Source organism: Heterocephalus glaber, unplaced genomic scaffold, assembly GCF_053883595.1.
Source record: "Heterocephalus glaber isolate CG9 unplaced genomic scaffold, H.glaber_assembly_v1.0 deba00000613, whole genome shotgun sequence".
NCBI lineage: Eukaryota > Metazoa > Chordata > Mammalia > Rodentia > Bathyergidae > Heterocephalus > Heterocephalus glaber.
The window spans coordinates 3,179,751-3,198,969 of NW_028258152.1; the positions used below are offsets into that span (position 1 = coordinate 3,179,751).

General features: G+C 43.4%; 1 protein-coding gene and 2 pseudogenes across 2 annotated transcripts in view; 2 read left to right on the plus strand and 1 right to left on the minus strand.

The window, feature by feature from the left end:
• Nucleotides 1–19,219, plus strand: part of Sh3d19 (SH3 domain containing 19) — a 183,456-nt gene that overhangs the window by 36,924 nt on the left and 127,313 nt on the right. The gene's annotated exons all lie outside the window — the stretch shown is intronic.
• Nucleotides 1–19,219, plus strand: part of LOC101713694 (coiled-coil domain-containing protein 181-like) — a 101,363-nt pseudogene that overhangs the window by 31,668 nt on the left and 50,476 nt on the right. The window lies entirely within an intron of this gene.
• LOC101700772 (lysophosphatidic acid phosphatase type 6 pseudogene) lies at nt 11,667–13,113 on the minus strand (annotated as a pseudogene).

Consider the following 19,219-nt stretch of genomic DNA (forward strand, 5'->3'; position numbering starts at 1 on the left):
GTGTTCCTACAAGAAGAGGACATTTGGACACAGTTTATGTACACATGGAAAAGACAGCTGTCTACAAGTCCAGGAGGCCTGGAATAAATCCATCTTTCATGGTCCTAAGAAGGAACCAGGCCCACTGGCACCTTGAACTTGGACTCAGCCTAGAGAACTGTGAGAAAATGTTTCTTTTGGGTGAGGTGGTATTTGTTACAGCATGGAATACAGATATCCTCAGAACAGTGAGAAGAGAGTAACAAGGATGCAGAGAGAAATCCTATGACAGACCTAGAGACTAGAGCCCAAAGGGAGCTCTGTATTCATGGTAGGTTGGGAGCGTGTAGCAGCTCGTAGCTCATTCTGGGTTTCCATCATTTACTATGATTTTATTATTTATGAGGACTGTCTTAGTGCTTTTCACCTTAATTTTTTTTCCCGAAACTAATATCACTACCTGCAGTTTTCTTCTCATTTCATTAAAATTTTTTAAATATTTTTATTAGTACTGATTAATTTTAGAAAATACTGGGTTTCAATGTATGTTTTTTGATCATATCCATCCTCCCTGTTTGCTTCTGCCCACATAGCTGAAGGGTACACAGAGTAAAGGTGACGGTGAGAGATTAAGACAGACAAAGAGATATAATAAGGTATAGGTGGGGCCAGGTTTATTTATAGTGGCCGTGGTAAAGGAGGTGCAGGGGAGGTAAAGGTCCTGGGCTGTAACAGGAGCCGGAGCCGAGGTCTGCAGGACCTCACGTTGACGTTTCTCCAGCGGCGCGTGGGAGGGGAGAGAGACTGTCCTCTTCTCGCCCAGGCCTTGCTCCACCACGCCCTCTTGTCGCCTGTTCTCCGTCCGGGCCCTGCCTCATCCTCATCCTCGGGAGGAGGCGAGTTAGCCTGGCCGTAGTGATGATCTACAGCACAGTGCTCCCAGCACCTGTTAGCCTCCTGTGCACCTCCCTCCTCCTCTTCTTCCCTTCCTCTTGTGTGATAATAGTCTCCTTTCTACTTTTTTCTTTTTCTTTTACTTTTCTTTCTTTTTTTTTTGTACCGGAGATCGAACTTGGGTTCTTGCGCTTGCGCAGCAGGCAGCGGAAACCACTGAGCTAAATTCCCGGCCCCGCCCTTCTATTTTTAAGTCATCATTTTTAGATTGCACATATTAGGGAAAACTTGATACTTGTCTTTGTGAATCTGGCTTATTTCTGTCAGCATAATCTCCAGTTTCATACATTTTCCTGCACATAAAACTTTGTTCTTCTTTGTGACTGGATAGTATTCCTTGTGTATATACAGTATGCCACATTTTCTTAATCTAGTCATTTGTGGATGGGTGCCTAGCTTATTCCATATCTTACTCATGTAAGTATAGTTTTTTAAAGAATGTCAGACCTTGCTGGGTGTGGTGACTCAAAACGTTGTAATCCCTGCACTCAGGGAAGGTGAGGACCACAAGTTTGCACCCATTAAATCACTAAGTGATTTAATGAGATCTCATCTCAAGATAAAAGTAAAATTTAAAAAACCTGGGAATATAGCTTAGCATGAAGGCCCTGGCTCCAATCCTTAGTACTCAAAAAAAAAGAAAAGAAAAGAAAAGAAAACAAACACTGCCACCAACAAAAACATCTAAATCTTGGAGATTTGCCTCCAAGCCATGTTTAGAATAAAAGTGGCTTATTATTCATCTTGTAGAGATCACAAAGCTCTCTATGGATGATTGGTTAGCCTGCCTGCCCTCCTTTTCTCAGCACTGGGAATTGAGCACAGGGGTAGATCTTCCTTTTGGCTTATCAAAAGGACAAAATTTGACCAGGTATTCTAATGTCTTGTGATTGTCCCAGGTCTTTGGACTTTTTTATCATTGGACAAATCTGAGGTACTACCTTCTTTATGTAATAGTTGAATTTCTCACCCAATGTCTTTTCCTTTTTGTTTAAATGTTTTATAAAAATATATTTTTGTTTTGATGTCTGTTAAATTTTAAATTTGGAAATAAACTCTTTTGAATGTAACTACAGTACCATTCTGAAAACTGCAAGGTAGAAGGAAAGAATTAATAGTTACTCTGCTTTTCTTCCACAAACTGTACTTCACAGTAACAAAATAGGCTTAATTGGTAAGGAAAGAATTCCAGCTAAGAAATGTAGCTGGACCAGTAGAATCAAAATCACCACCTTCATCCCCTTATGACATAATTGATTATCAGTAGTTGAAAGCCTTAGATGAAAGATTGATGGAGCACTTAAGCTGTTGTTATTTGAACCCTCTGCTCAGTCTCAGCATCACTAGAAGTGGGGCAAAGTAGACACATACCACTTGACGTCACATAGTATAGCGCCCATAATACTGCCCACAAAGTATTCTTGTTTTTTTTTTTAAGTGAAACCTGAATCTCTAAAGCTATTTTTACTTACAGAAAATACGGAGGATAAAAGATTAAGTTAAATTACAATACAAGGAAATAATCAAATTAAGAGTGTGGGACATTTTATAAAGCAACTGACTAGTTTCTCTAATAATCCAACCTTATGAAGGTAAAAAGGGAAAGAGACCATTATGGCTTGTGTCTAGTTGTCCACCCAAAGCCTCATGCAGTCATGGGGGGCACTTTTTTTTTTTTTTTTTGTACTAGGGATCAAACTCGGAACCTTGCGCTTGCAAGGCAGGCAGTGGAACCACTGACCTAAATGCTCGGCCCTTATGGGGCACTTTTAAGAGATGGCTGCATCTAGAGTATATGGTACTGGGATCAAGGGCATGTGATTACTAAATCAGTCCACTGATTGGTTAAGGGTGTGAGTGCTACACCTGCTGTAGGGTGGTCAGCCTGCATAAAATATAAAGGACAGAAAGAGGGCTAATGTGCTCTCGCCTGCCTGCTTGCTGTGGACTGTTTCTGCTCTGCAGTGCCCCTCTGCTGTGTGCCACCCTGTCTTGGAGCCAGCTGACTATGAACTGAAACCACTTCAAACTGGGAACCAAATAAACTTTTCGTGCCTTAACTTTGAGTGTTGGGTATTTTACCTTAGCAATGAGAAAAGTACCTAAAACAGAGACTACTCTAGGTTATAAGAAACTTAAGAGACATAAGTATGTGTGGCCTTTGTTTGCATCTTAATTTTAACAGAAGAACTCTAAAAAAGACCTTTTGATATAGATAAAGAAATTTGATAATGGACTGGGTATTAGATGGGATTAGTTTAATCTTTGTAGGTGTGACAGTCTCATTGAATTATGCAAGGAAATACCTACTTTTAAGGAGAAGATTTTAACCCTGCACATTCTAAATCCAACCTAAAATCTTGTCATTTTGGAGGTGGCTGCTCACGTTTTCAGTCCCAGTGCTGTTCTGTTATTTTCCTGGGTATGACAGCAGGACCTTAAGGAAGTCACCTTTTACCTAAGGCCTCTATTTTCCTGTTGTACCATGAAAGCACTGGAATCAATTGATGACCTAAGAGATTTTTGTTTTTGTTTTGTATTGGGTATTGAGCTCAAGGCTTTTGCAGTAAGCTACATCCCCAGCCCTTTTTTATTTTGGGGGGTCTTGCCAAGATAAGCTTGAACTTGTGATCTTCCTGCCTCAGCCTTGCAGAATTCTAGGCATTATAGGCATATACCACCACACCTGGTTTCAAAGATTCTTTATAAAGGTAACATTCAACTGTGCATTGCTTATCACCACACTCTGTCTTTGTCTGTTGCCCTATTACCCTTCTACAAATATTTTTCTTAATTTGGTTCAGCGATTAAGAAACTCTTTGAATCTGCCATTTTACTGCTCCCTTGGCTCTTATAAAATATGGAAGTGCCAAGGAGACACCTGAAGACAGCTTAGAGCTTTCTACCTCTCTCATCACACTGTGTCCAAGTCTTAGATTCTGTCTCCAGATCATTATTTTATGTTATCATTAAAGATAGTTGATTAATTTTTTTTGAGACAGGGTCTCCCATGTAGTCCAGGCTGGCCTCAAACTCTCCACCCTGCTGTTTTAGCCCCCTGAGTGCTGGGATTACAGGTTTGCATCACCCTCACCTGGCTAAAGTTATCCTTAAATGCCTCTGTAGGGCTGGGGATTTAGCTCAGTGGTGCCATGCCTGATTCGCAAACACAAGGTCCTGAGTTCGATCCCCCTCCATCTTTGCAAAATATGTATAATAATATCCCACAAAATTTTTGTAAGAATTAAATGAGATGTCATAGAATTAATGCTTAGCTTGGTTTTGACCTGTTGGGACGTGCAATAATAATTGCTGTTTTTATTATTATTGTCATTGAAGCTGATATTACAAGTTTATTAATTAGATTCTGGGTAAACAATATTTTGGTGATGGTTAGAATTGATATTGATGGCCCCTGTAGACCAGGGTTTCTTAGCCATGGTGCTGTTGACATTTTGGGCCAGATGGTTCTTTGTTGTGAGGCAGCTATCCTGTCATTATAGAATGTTGAGCAGCGTTCCTGGCCTCTGCCTACTGGATGGATGGTACCACCTACTTTTAGTCGTGACATGTCTCCAGACATTGCCAGGTGTCCCCTGCAAGGGCAGAATCACCAGGGAAGTTGAGAGCTGCTACTGTAGAGAGGACACCACCTTAGAAATTCAGTCTTCTCTTGGGTGTCTTCATAAAACAGGAAGAATAGTAGATCCACAAGTTTTTAAGCTTTTTATCTGTATTTCTTGGAGGGCAGATGGACTCTTGTCTTTTTCATAACTCCATCGGATCAATGTATTCTATTAGAAAATGAGTAAGTCCCTGTGTAAATTCATCTCCTGAAGAATAATCAATTTCTCTAGCACCTGTGTAGCGGCCTTAACTTTTGCCTTCTTTGGTCCTTTGCAGCAGCAGACACCTATGTCACCTACTAAAAGGTCCAGTTTGCTCTTAGTTCTTGAACTTGGACAAGAAATGTTTAGTTAGGCTTTAGTCTAACTAACTAGTAAGTTTTAAAGCAGTGGACCATATATGGAGTATCTTTTATAGCAGGCCCAAGCCCCGACAGACTTTTCCTCTCCCTGGCTCTTTGCTCTGTTAACCGGAGTGATCCTGCCCTGAGTTCCGTCCTACTTATCTGGAGCCCTCATTCCCATTAACCAGGTCCCCTTTGCAGGGATTGCTTTTATTCTTTACTGCCTTCCTATAGTTTTGTTTTGTTTTCTGGGTTTTTTTACTCATTTTAGTGGAATTCTTCCTTATGGTTTTGACAGCTGGCTTTCTATAGCCTGTAGCTCTCATTTTGTTAATTCAAAAAACAATCCTGGATACTATGTTGGCAGGATATATATTAGATGCTGTTAGAAGGTCAGGAAGATAAATAGGACATTACTTTCTTTTTCTCAAGGCTGTTCTTATCTATTTAAGAGAGTAAATCTCTGTGTACCCAAATAACTCCAAATGGAAACTAGGAAGCCAATAAGAATGCAAATAACTAGAACCAAAGGGCAGTTATTATTTTGGCATAATATAAGGAAGAACCTCTAGCAAAGAATGAAAATAGTTTGAAATAAATGGAAAGAGCCACATTTTTGGAGTCAGACAGTCCTGGATAAATCTGTCAAATCAGATAGCTGTGTGATCTTAGGCAAGTTACTTAACCCACTGAGCCTCAGTTCTGTGTTGCTCTCATTTCTAAATGTGGGATAAATTACAACTTCTTGAGCCATTAAGACTGAGGAAGATAACACTTGAAGTGACCAGCATAGTACCTAATACAGAGGAGTCATAAAGTAAATGTAAGTTCCTGCCATAGTTAAGGGATGAGATAAAAATGTCATGTCACTCCAAGAATCCACTCTTTCACAGGTGACATGATTTGGCCCTGTTCATCTCATTGACTCTCGGCCCTTTTCTTTTTAGCTTCTGGTATTTGGGACTTGTCAGTGCACCTAGAAGAGATCAAATTCAAGAGACTGACTACCTTTTAAGAAACTTATGTATAAACCAGAATGTCTGTTTGCAGTGAGGGCTATTCATTTCCATTACTGGAGTTTGCATTTTTCCCAACCAGGGCACTCCCTTCTTGATGATGTAGTAGTGGGGAAGCAAAATTAATAAGTAGGTGACGGTTTGAAGAGGTTTAAGATTTGAACAAGTGGAGAGCTCCATTAAGAGCTTATCTCCATAAGAGCTTTTCACTTACTGGGACCAAGTACTGTACTGCTGGCTCTTATTTACAGAAATTGGGTAAAAAGAACGCTTTTGTAGAACAGAATGTGTCTGAGTAAATGCAAACCTCAGTCATGAGGCTTTGGATCTCTCCCCCGGTAGCCTAGGTTCTGATAAACACAGTTATCTGACTTCCCTTCTTAGATTGCGTGCTGACCATCCAGCTGCTTAATACTGTTTTCATTCAGTGTGCAGTAGTGTAGTGATTAGATTTAAGCTTTCTTAGGTACGATGTCATTCCCAGTGTGTTACCTTGAGATTATTCCCACATCTCTTAAGTTTTGTTTGTTCTTACAGCACATAAGAGGTGTGTTTACTATAATCTTTTTTTGCTTAGAGGTAACTGTCTCATTCCACTTCACCCATTATGTGAATATTTTGCTTAAAGTTTCAGTTTTAGAGAATTCTGGTGGGCAGGGGGCAACACAGAGCTGGGTAGTAGTGAACATGCCAGTACTTCCCATTCTCCCATTCTGGACAGTGAACAGATAGCTTTCCAGTGCTGCTGTATTAAGAAGTATAGGATTATCTGTTGGGTCTGTTAAAAAGCAAACTTATGCCTTGAGCTGGGAGTAGTATCAGGTCATTTGTAAAGTGCCTTCCAGCTGTTTTATGATTCTGTAACCTCCCTTTCTCTCTTTATTGTATTTTTTGGCTTTAATGTGTAGATCCATCAGCTGCTTTCACATTCTTTTATCTTTTCTACTTATTTAGCATCCCACATGTCTAGTGAATTTTTTTTTGCTGAAATATTTTCCATAGTGCCAACTATGCCTCGCTTTCACTTCTGTAGTGTTGTCATCTAAAAAAGTATCAAGATCTTATTAACTTGAACAATGTCCCTTTAAGAATAGATTGCAATCATTCTTTGAATCTTGTTTATAATTTATATAATTTTTCCATTTGGGAATTAATTTTTTCACTTACTGGGCCAAAGTACTTATACTGTTCTTACTACTTTATGTATTTGGAAAGCTTTTAAATGGCTCAGATTTAATTTATTTTGGATTATGTAATTGCCTTATTTTTGTAGTAATTAATGAAAACTGTCATTTTCAAACAATGATTGTGTGTGTGTGTGTGCATACATGTACTGGAGGTTGAACCCAGGGTCTTCATACTGAGCTGTATCCCCAGCTTTAAAAACAAATTTTTTTTGAAATTTTGAGACAGAATCTTCCTGAGTTGCCCAGGCTTGGGTCAAACTTGTGATCCTTCTACCTCAGCCAACCAGAGTGCTAGGATTACAAGTGTGCACCACTGGGCCTGGCTCAGACAATAGTCTTACTACTATTTAATGAAATTTGAGCAAGGGGTTTTTTGCTGTTGTTCATTTTGCTGTTCTGCCAGAACTCCCAGTTATTTTTTTAGTCTCATTTGTCAAATAATGTAGATCACTGTTATTATTTTAACCAGTATTTTATGAAATTCATAAATGAACTCAGCTCTGGCCAGTGTTAGTCCTGTGCTCTTCACTACTCTTTGTATACCAGAGGTTTAGGTAAAGGATAAGGCAGCTGTGTATTTATTATATGAAACGTGTTCTTAGACTGCTGTCTGGTCACGAGATGTTGCAAATTGGATATATCTCCAACAGATACCTTCCCCAACCCCACTTGTGAGCACAACTTATGAATTGCTTTTAGTGGGTGGAGTTAATGGGACTCAGAAGGAATTCTCTCCAGCATGCCTCTGTTTAAATGGCTGGCCGCATGCCCTGATTTAATCTGTGCCTACTAACCTCAGGCAGCTCTAGTTAGCTTCCAAGCCCCGCCTCTAGATTCCTCCCTCACTCTCTTCCTGGGGAAGGCTGCCTTCAGGATGCTCCTCAGTGATCTCTACTTCCTGATAGTCATACCTTGTTGACTCATTACTAAGAAATAGACTACAACAGGGAGTAATGAGATGTTTTGAGATGAGGAATAGGTGCTCTGTCCCACTCTGTCCTGGATCAGTTCCTCTGTGGAAGCCAGTTGCCCTGAGCAGACCCATAAGAGAGCTTAGAGCAGATCCCTTTCTAGTTGAGCCCTGAGATAACTGTGTCTGTGGCAGACAACAGCAGTCTTGTGAAAGACCTTGAGCCAGAACTACTCAGCTAAGCTTTCTCTGGTTATTGACCCATGGAAAGTAATGTTTGTTGTTTTCAGCTATTAAGTTTTGAAGTAATTTGTTGTGCAGCAGTAGATTACTAGTACACTATTGGGGCCCCTCTTTCCCTGCCTACTTCACCAAAAACCTTCTGATCTTCCAAGTCTCTCCTTTTTCTTCAGAACCCAGTCTAGGCCCAGATTAGATGATTTTCATTTTGAATTCAGCCAAGGGCTGACTAACCCAGCTTCTTTGTCTACTGAATGTAGGGAATGGCTGGGCAAAGTAATTTCCAAATTTCTTTTAGCCCTAAAGTTCTGTGTTTTTTTCTCCCCAGGAGGTCTCTAGTTTCAAAAGAATGAATATAAGAACAAATTGTTATATTCAACCAATTTTTAAAATTTTGTTTTTAATTGACAGATAATTATACATCTTTTTGGAGCACAGTGTAATGTTTTGCTACATTTATACATTGTGTAATGATCAGCTCAGGATATTTAGGATATCCATCATCTCAGATATTCACTCTGGGGCTTTTGCTTTCCAGGCTGATTTGAGGGGGGAAAAACCAAGCAAATTAGAATTATGGAGAAATACATCTGTCTTGCTGACTCTTCAAGATCCTCAGCTTATAAAATTTCCCTTTTCTTCCTCATTCTCAATTGTCTCTTCACACTGGCCATACCGACCTTGCCAGTTAAGGTGGCCTCAAAATCAGAGGCAGAGCATCATAGGGAGAAGCCCAGAGAGGCCACACTGGGGGTAGCAGAAAGCTCAGTAAGTGAGAAGACTGACTTCTCAAGCCAGGATTTATAGAAACTGATGTTTGTGTACCCTCCAGGCTTATTGGTTTGGATGCAGTTTGATACCCAGCTCACTGCTCCTATGAGGACCCGGAAATCCTCGACTTCACACATCAATGGGTCCTCTCTGTGACTCTAGGGGAGAGAAGAAAGTTGGTCAGGTGGTGCGGGGGCAAATGGAAGGAATTGAGACTGCCTGCCAAGGCTTGTGGAGTTAGGCCTGTCGGGCATCCTGGGTTCACCCAGAGACTCTGAAGACAGAGGGAGACATGGAGGAAGTGCACTGGGAAAGGAGGGCTAGGACAGGTGCCATGGGGATGGGTGCCTACAACACACTCTTCCATCTGCCCCACAGGGAGCTTGGATCAGATTGTGGCTTCCCTGTTGATGGGCTCAATTCCATGCAACAAGCTTTCATTTTGAAAGAAGCCACTGCAAGTCTGGTGATCCACGAGAGGCACTCTGCTCTCCCTCAGTGTATAAATTGCTTCCTGTCTGCAGGGCCTCAGGGAGTCAAAGATGTCTTAAAGAATCAAAATCCAACTTTCAGCTATGGATATAGATTTCAGGCCTATGATTTTCAGAGATAGCTCTGAGTTCAAATATTCTGTCCCCACGTTAAATAGTATTCAGTTATCAGGCTGAGCTTCTTATCTCTGAAGAAGGCTAAAGGCCCTGCTCAAATGGCACAAATTAGTAACAGAAAAGTCTTGGTGACTCAGGAAAACCAGAACAATTTATGATGCACAATTCAATTGTCTTTGGAGAATAGATTTTTATTATTATATAGAAGTAAAGCATAGATCTTTGTGGTTTTTGTTTGTTTGTTTTAAAACAGGGTCTACTACGTAGTCCAGACTGATACTGAACTTGCTGTTATGCCAAGTCTGCCCTCAAACTCATGATCCTTCTGCCTCAGCCTCCCAGGTGCTGGGATTACAAGTGTGCACCACCAGAACCTGGCAGGTAGATTTAATACACTAAGAATAATTAAGACTATCAACACAGAAATGAAGCACTACTCTCCTAGCTAGACTGATTCAGGGACTATTGCTGAGCAGCCTTACTTTCCTGAACACGTCTTCTATTTGCTTTCCTATCCACCTACTTCCACACTCCACCCAGGTGCAGAGGGCGAATGCTGTACTCAAACTGAGCATAACTGTCCTCTCTCTACATTGGTCGTCTTGTTCTTTTTGCTTTTAAAGTCTTAGGGCTATTGCCAAACGAGTACAAAAACAACTATACGCCACCTGCCCCGCAAGCACAAGGACACAAGTTCGATCCCTGGTACCAAAAAAACAAAAAGGAGTATAAATAAGCAGCGATCATAGCAGAAGAAATATGAAGGAGGCTAAGGGTCAAGGAGAATTTGGAGTCTACTGTACCTCCAGTTAACTCCCTAGACCCTGCAGTGAGTCCGGTGGTAGGGCTGGGATAGAGAGAGGGGAGAGAGGAAGTTGAAGAAACAGAGCTCGGAAAATCTACTTATCCTCACATTAGTGTATAGCCCCAATACGGATAGCGCCAGCCAGTGGCCCAGCAGGGGATTGTATTCTTCAGCCGGGCCTTGGATGAGGGAAGGCACATGGGCAGGACCACAGGGCTGAAAGACACTGGGTAGGCCAGCTCTGTCACAGCGATGGCACTGGACATGTTTCCGAGAGATCAGGGTGGGGGATAATCTGGGACACAGGTATTATAGTCATTTTGGAGTCCAGGCCAAAGATCAGAAGGGACCCCATCAATACACTGTATTTTCTGGCATCCTTAGACCTGAGAAGAGAAGCCGGATAGGGTCTATGAGTTTCATACAACCTCTGTTGTGGAGTATCACAGCAGAGCCCATGGTTCTGGGTGTTGTTTTCCCTCTAGCTCCTCCTAACCATGTGTTCCTTCAACAGATATTAAGTCTCTCCTGAGAATATAGATGAGACCAAGGTAGACATAATCTGGCCCTTGCAGGGCCATGGTCTTAAGGATGTGTGTGTGCATGAGTGTGTGTGTGTGGAGCAGGGAGAAAGACAAACAAGTATAGCTTGCAGTTCAAAACTATGATAAGTGTTATAAAGAAAAAGATTTTAAAATAAAGGAAGAGCGAAAAGTTACTGTGTTAGGTGTTCAAGGAAGGTCTTGTTGAAGAGGCAGTTTTCAACTGAGTCCCAAAATGTAGTAGTCACCCATGAGAAGAGTGACAAGGAAAAGCATTCCAGATAGAAGGAGCAGAGTGTAAAGGCTGAGAGGGTGAAAAAGAGCTGGGGAGCCCCTCGGAATTGAAAGAAAAACTGCAGTAGAATGGGATGGAGTTGTAAAAGTGAGCAGCTACCTGGTGATTCATGGCTTGAAGGCCACAGTGAAGCATCTAGGTTTTATTCTGAGTGCCTGAGCAGCCACTAGAGGATTTGAAGGAGGGAGTGACATGATCTCATCTCTAACTGTAGGAAAAAAAAAAATCACTTTGGTTATTTGTGAAAGTAGCAAAATGTGTCATACTATTGCTGTGGTCCAGGGGAAGCTATGTTAAGGTCACAGCATATTTTACAAGTGAAACCAACAGGTCTGGTATTGAATGTGGAAGGCGAGGGAAAGTAAGGTACCAGTATTTGCCAGGTGTGATCATACACACCTGTAATCAGTCTTCATTTCAGGTTCCAGTTCCTGTGCTTGGGAGCAGAGCTTGTGGTATTTCTCTCGGCTCGGGGAGTAAAGAGATACGGTGTTCAAGAATTTCTTCAGCAGACAAAGTTTGTCAGGGAAACCTCTTGGCAGCTGCTCCTCCCCATGGTAATAGAGCTGCACAAACCACCCCTTAGATTCCCCGTGCTAGTAGAGTCCTATGGTGAGGTCAGCAGTAAACGCCATTTGTGGTCAAACATCTCCAGAACCATTAAGAGAGGCATAAGGGTCACATCATGAGCTACAGAGGTATAGCCTTCAGTAGGTTGTTCTCCATGATGTGTACGAATGGGCCAACTGCCATCTGCAGACCTTTCCTGTCTTCCTGCTGCAGGATGTACAAGGCTGTGTCCACAGCTCTCTGTTCAATCACCTGTGTGAATCTCTTCAGCATGGGGCAGCTGGGGAGACTGTGCACCTGCTTGGCAGCCACACTGTCTAGGAGAATGAGGAAGTCCATTTCATCACTACTATCAGTACCCATCCCTTCTTTCCACTTCTTCAAATCCTCTGAGATCCCTAGCTGCAAAGCAGCAGCCTCCCTCTGGCCTCTGGTTCTCTGCCTCAAGCCCCAGCAGTTCTGGGAGTTGGGTACAAGACTTCAGAACTTGCCTCATCAGTGTGGATGATGATGGATCCTTCTTTCTCACGTTGAAAAAGCCCATCCAGCAAACAACCAGCAGACTCCAGATTCTTCAGGTACACGTTAGTGGAAGGAACAAAGACCTCCTGGGGTTTGAAGGGTGGTAAAAGAAAGGGGATGGTGTCCACATATTTCTTCCTCAGTCCCTCTCCCAGGGCAAACATCTTCTCCATGCCTACCATGGTCAGCTGCCCAGCAAACATGGCCCCCTTCAGGATGGTCTTGCAGTAGTCAGAGTCATAAGAAGAATGTGGTTTGGGGCCACCAGCTAAATTGGTGACTGTAACCAAACTGAGTTTGAGGAGGGACCTCTAATAGCTGTGTGTTCCGCTCTGCCAGCTCCTCCAGCAGGAGCACCTTGAGGGGACTGCACGCCCCGTGTCGAAACATGACTTGTACCATTTTCAGCTCCAGCAGGCTGCAGTCAATAGGATGCTGGCCATGGTCTGCCCACAGCACGGCCAAGGCCACCAGCTGCCAGTGGAAGAAGTACGCCAGTGAGGTCAGGGCGAGGCCCAGTTGATCGTGGTGGTAGCTCCTCACTGCCCTCCGGGATGAAGTCAGAAGGAGAACACAAGCTCTCCCTGGGCCCTGGGGCTGGGGGCGGCCCCCAAGCGGAAAGCGCAGCCAACACCCAAGACCTGGAACGCATGCCAACTGCAGCAACTCCCAAACTAGGGAGACCCCGAGAGGGCACTCGAGGGAAAAAGCGGAAACGGGAGTACAAAGCCTCCCTGGGAGTTTTCACCAGGGACGGGGCTGGTCGCTTCTGCAGACTGGGGCTGGGGGAGCTCAGTTCCTCATCTCTTAAGGTTCAAGGGAACCTTAAACTTGCCATTTGTTTTTGTTTTTGTGTTTGTTTGTGGCTTGAGTAACTGGTTTTGTTGTTGAATAAGATGGGGACATGTTTTAGTTTTGTTTTGACAGTACTACCTTTGAGATGCTTTTGAGACATCCAAATGGAAATGCACTGAGACTAGGGTTTAGGGATAGAGACTTAAATGTGTGCCCTCTTGGCAAATATATGACATTTAAGCCATAGGAAATAAAAGGGCTCAAAAGGATGTACACAACTTTGTGAAGATATGGATATACTGGAAGGGAAGGCCCTCTCCCTAGGGAATATGTGCTGGGTAGAGGCTGAGATTGAGGGGAAAACATAGTTCTTTTCTTTTTCTTCTGTTCTGGGCATTAAACCCAGGATCTTGAACATGCTAGGCACCCACTCCACCACAGCTGTATCCCCAGCCCTGCAAACTTCTTTTAGGGTCCTCATTTCTGTCCCAGTGCTGTCAAGTGTGAAAAAGCCTGAAGTCTGAGAGTAGTTGCATTGGACAGAGAGCTAGGGTGGGAAAATGTGGATCCACTTATTAGGGCAGGACACACTGTATGGGCACAGCAAGATCCGCCCCTCCACCCAGCCCAGGAGCTCCAGCCACCCAGCCCGAGTTCCCTGCCGGCTGTCATGCAGCAAGGTGGGCACTCACCGGAAGCAGCTTGCCATCATCAGCACCCATCTCTGAGGGGAGAGCATGTGAGCGGATGTGAAGCAGGCCTCAGCCAGTGCTGACTTGCCACGGCCAAGGCCCTACCTTGACCTCCCAGCCTAAGCCCGCAGACTGCCCACCAAGGGAAGAAAGGTGGGAGGGCCTCCCTGGAGCCGTGCAGCCCCTGCCGCGCGTGCCCATTGCCCATGCTGGTGCCCCCTTTCCCCTGGCACAGGTACCCTCCCTTGGACCCTCAGGCACACTGCGTCTGACTAAGCGCCTTACTTGACTCCAAGAAATTCCTTGGTATTTCCACATCCACACCTAGGGACAGGAAAGGGCAAAGGTAGGAGGTGCTCATGAGGGATTCTTGCTGCTGAGGGAGCTCACACCCTGCCCCTGCGCGGCCTTTCCTCAACCGGAGCCCTCTTCCCTGATTTTACCCCACGCCAGATCCTCACCTGAGCACCCCAGCAGAAGGAGCACGAGAGGCCACAGCCAGCAGGGACCCGTCTCTGTCCTCAGGCCCAGGGCTTCCTGTTGCCTTGCCTCGGGCCTGGGCCTCCGGGGGATGCCAGGCGGGAACAGCCAAAGAAGGGGTCAGGACTGGCTTCTAGATGGCTTCCTCTGCTTTCCCCCTCCTCTGAGGAACCCAGTGGGAGGCGCTGAGGTCTGAGGCACCCCTTGCTGTCTGGAAGCATAGGGTGTCAGGTTTGTGCCTGTGGGTGGGGTGGGGTGGGGTGGGGCGGGGCGGACATCAGAAGGGGCAAGGCTTCCTCTGTGCTTAGCGGCCCTGGTGTGGTGCACACCTCCCTGTCCACCCTGTGAGGTCTCAGGGACCTGCCCAAGTTGCTCCCCTGTACTTAGCCTGACCGAGAGTGAGCCAACCCGGAACCGTCTGGGCTTGGTGACCGAGGCTACGCAGACTGGCACACCAGGTCCTCAACATCTGGAATGGTTAAGGGCTAACAATCCTGCAGAGGGAATAAGCCCAGTAGTTAGCTGACCCATCTTTTTCTGCTTTCTCCTCTTGCCGTAATCTCTGCCTGCTACAATCTGCTCTTTGCCTTCGTTTATTAGGTCTTTGTTGTGTACAAGGCATTGTGCTCCAGATGGAGCAAGATCCATTGAGAAGCACGAATCAGGAGGGAGGTGGCCTGTCATTCAGAAATTGGTATTACAATGGGTCAGAGTTAGAATAAGGAAAACACTCAGGAGATTTTTAAATTTATAGTTTATATCCTATTTATTAAAAGGAGTGCAAGTTCAATCTGAGCTTGGGAAAATGAGCAATTTAAGAGAGACCCTGTCTCAAAAATTTTTTAAAAAGGTCTGGGGATATAGCTCAGTACAAAGCCCTAGGTTCAATCTCTAGCACTGGATTGGGGGGAGCGGGGAGAAGGGACAGAGCACTGTGAAAGCTGAATGACAGAACATATGTGTGTGCCCCACATGGGTTCTGAAAAATGGTAAACAAGGTCTATAACCGCAGTGCTGAGCAAGCATTGTTTGCATTTTTTTCTCTTTATGGTAGTGTGGATTGAACCCAGGGGCTTTGCACTCAGCTATATATCCCAGCCCCTTTTTTATATTTTTGTTTGTAGAGTTTCTCGCTAAGTTCCCCAGGCTGGGCTCAAACTTTCAGTCCTCCTGCTTCAGCCTCCCAGAGTGCTGAGTTACAGGCATGTGTTACTATATCTGGCTATGGTTGCTAATAACGTGAGGCTGGAGGTGATGACAAAGAAAGAGTTAACTGAGTCTTTACTCTCCTAGGTCCAGTGCTTGGCACGGGAGGACATCAAGAAAACAATAAGAATGTGCAGTAAGAAGGCCTGTAGAAAAAAGGATATTATACTTTTATTAATCAGGGATGGTATCATAATAATTATTGCAGCTGAGAAATAACTTCAAGGTTTCTAGAGGCCAAGAAAGAAAAGAAAGGAAAGGAAAGGAAGAGAATGTGCTACATTTGGTCTGATAACAAGAAGCAGGAGATAATTTTCCCCCTTGGCAATAAATTCAGTAAATTTTTGACAATATTATAAAAAGCACAGTAGTTAATCTAATAATCAGTTTTGTAGGGACTGAGAAACATTCCTTACTTTTTTATATTGTTTCAATAAATGCCATTTGTTGGAAAATAAATCTTGAATCGCGATTAAAGTATTTCTGTGAGGTTAACTTACTGGAAGTGTATATATTTCCTATTATGTAACTTGAAGGAAAAGTAGAGTTTAGAGAAGATGCCTCTTCCCCCTCCCAGCTCCCGCTTGTGCTCTAGTGAGGTCCTTGTTCTCTAGGTATTCTCTGGACTGTCTTGACATTTTTGTAAACTGAGGAACCTGCATCTATAGAGCCCATCTCAGTGTGGCATGGATATGGGCCACGCGAAGACTGGTGGGAAACATAGATCCAGAGCCAAATAAAAGCACCAGAGATGTTAAGATAACAGCTCTTATCAGGGGAATGGATGAGGCCTCAGAATAAAAAGCAAAACTAATTTGGGCCATAATGCCCAAAGAAGAGTTTATGGGATACTAATATGGACAATTTATATAGAGACTACTACGTACCCTAGGGAGGGAGAGACAGTTTAAAATTTGTTATATGTAATCCCAAGTTGTTCTTTTGGTTTACATAGTCAATAAATTTTCTAAGAATTGTCTAGAAATTTTTAAATGAGTTAAGCTATTTAAAATCATTTTAAATTTTCTAAACAGTAGTATGATCAGTTACAGACACTTGATAGTATTTTATATTTGCATAACATTCGCAGCCTCACCATGGGTCTGTGAGTAAAGTGTGTTTTCATTTCCAATTTACAGATGAGGAAACTGAGGTCCTAGGAGGTTAAATGACTTAACTAACTATATTATCCTGTGCAGTAGAAAGCTGGATGTCACTTCTGTTTCCTAGTCCTGTAATCAGATTCAGACCTAGATTTCCTGATTCATCATTTTGTAATTTTTCCCTCCATGGTGCAGGAGCTTCTCAAGACCAGGAGACCACCATCATTCCTCCAGCAATCATTTTTTCAGTACCCGTTGTAGAGCAGATGTGTGATGACACAGAAAAAGTCCCTGTCTGCGTTTTTGGGTTTGCCTCCTTGAAAGGGTGGTCAGTTTGAGAATTTAACATGCTCAGAAGCTGTTGTGGCTAACATTTGTCAAATTCAACAACAGCAAATCTTTCTGCTAACCATGACTACCTGTAACTGTACTTCATAGGGCTTTTCAGATGAGTCATTAAAATAGAATGATCCTTCTTGGATTAAAACTTTAATCACTGCAAAATGAATCTAGTTTGCTGTCACTTTCTTTTCTTGTGGATAGCAGAGCGTGATGTAGATTTTACTCTGTGTACAGAATTTAATGTTGGGTATATTAAAATAAATCTACCATGGTTTGGGGAGGCTAGGTTTACTGAAAGTGAATAATGGTTTAAAAAAAAGAATATTGAGCATTCAGCATTAGCAGCAGATGTGGAAAATTCTTTCAGAGGGATAAAATGTATATTATACCTAGGTAAAGTTTTCTGTGTTACAAATAGTGTGTAATTTTTTGTAAAATATCGATTCTCATCTAGCATATTCTAATCAGGTTCTGGGTCCTTGAGGCTTTTGAATTATGGGAAAGAATTACAAAGCTTATACTCTGGTTCTTAGATCATGACTAGTGCTTTGGAGCTAAGTGGTGGAGGAGGCTAGGGTTGGGGGCATAAAGATTCCATGGAAATCACTGAGGCGCTTTCTGAACAGAGACCTGAGGGAAGGAGGAAAGGAGCCAGGCAGATAACCTAGGAAAGAGGGCTGAGCACAGAGAGCTGCAGGATGAAGCCCCTGAAGCAGAAGTGTATTGGAGAAGCCTCGGGGCTAACGCAGAGTGAGTGAGGGTCTCCAGTGGCAGGGCATGGGTGCCAGGCCATGTGAGCTCTCTTAGGCCATTATGAGAACTTTGGTTTTTATTCTAAGTGGAATGGGAAGATTTGATCTGACTTAGAGTTTTGAGTGGATTGCACCGGCTCCTGAGTTGGTACTGGTCACAAGATGGAAGCAGAAAGATGTGACAGAAAACTACTGCAGTAATCTGGGCAGGAGGTGATGTGCTCCTGGACTAAAGCCTTAGACCAGTGGTAAGGAGTGGCAGATTGGGAATGCCCTTTGAAGGGAGAGCCAGTAGGACTTGCTGGTAAGATTGTCTATTGGTATGAGAGAGAAGTCAAGGACAACTCCAAGGATTTGGGCCTTAGCCACTGTGAGAGTGAAGTGAAGCATCATTACTGAGACGGGCACACTGTAGGAGGGACAGATTTCTGGAGGTTTGCTAAGGAGTTCATTTGCAGGTATGTTAAGTTTAAGATGCTTGGTAAGTGTCCAGCTGAATATGCCCAGTAGGCAGGTGAGTATATGAATCTGGTGTTTAGGGGATTGGCCCAAACTAGGGCTAGGTTAGGGTGTCACAATCATGTCAGATGAGATTAAAAGCCACCTAGGGAGTGAGTATAAGTAAAGCCCACAGTGAGCCCAGAATGATGCTGCATGATTGTTATCCTAGCCCTCTGGGGAGGATGAGGCAGGAGAATCACAAGTTGGAGCTCAGCCTGGGCAATTTAACTGTCTCTAAATAAGTAAATAAGAAAGCAGATAAATAGTCCACCATGAGTTCTAAGGATTGATCCAACCAAAGTTTAGATATGATGCATAGAAACCTATGAGAGACTGAAAAGTTAGTGGAGACATAGGCCAGGGACTGAGATAAGTATTCTGGAAGCCAGGTATGAAAAGTGTTTCAAAAAGAAGGGAGTGATCGCCCAGCAAATGCTGCAGATGACTGAGAACTGACCATGGATTCAGCACCATAGAATAGCTCAAGAGAGGGTAAGAGGACAGTAATTTGAGATAGCAAAAAACAGTTTCTTTGTGAAAGGGGAGCAGAGAAACAGCTGACAGAAAAGGCTGAGTGATACAGAATTCTTCATTCTTGTTTTGTTTTAAAGTGAGAGAAACTACACCATATTTGTGTGCTATTGGAATTATCCAACAAAGAGGAAAAGTGATGATGTAAGAGAGAAAGTGAGAGGATTGGTGGGGTGGTGTCCCTGAGCCTGGGCCCAGCCCTAATCCGCCAGTCAGGATGGGAATGCTGAGGTCGGAGCACAGGCAGATCTGGCACAGGGTGGGGGTCTGCCGACGGGGAGGTTTTACAGTAAGTGTGACGGGGAAAAGGGGAGGGAGCAGATGTAATGATGTCATGAACTTAGACTGGGAAGAAAGGAAGTACAGAATAAGGGGTTGTGAGGAATAAAGTAGGTAAAAGTCAGTGGATTGTAAATCCTAACAGGTTGAACATTGTTGGAATTGGGTT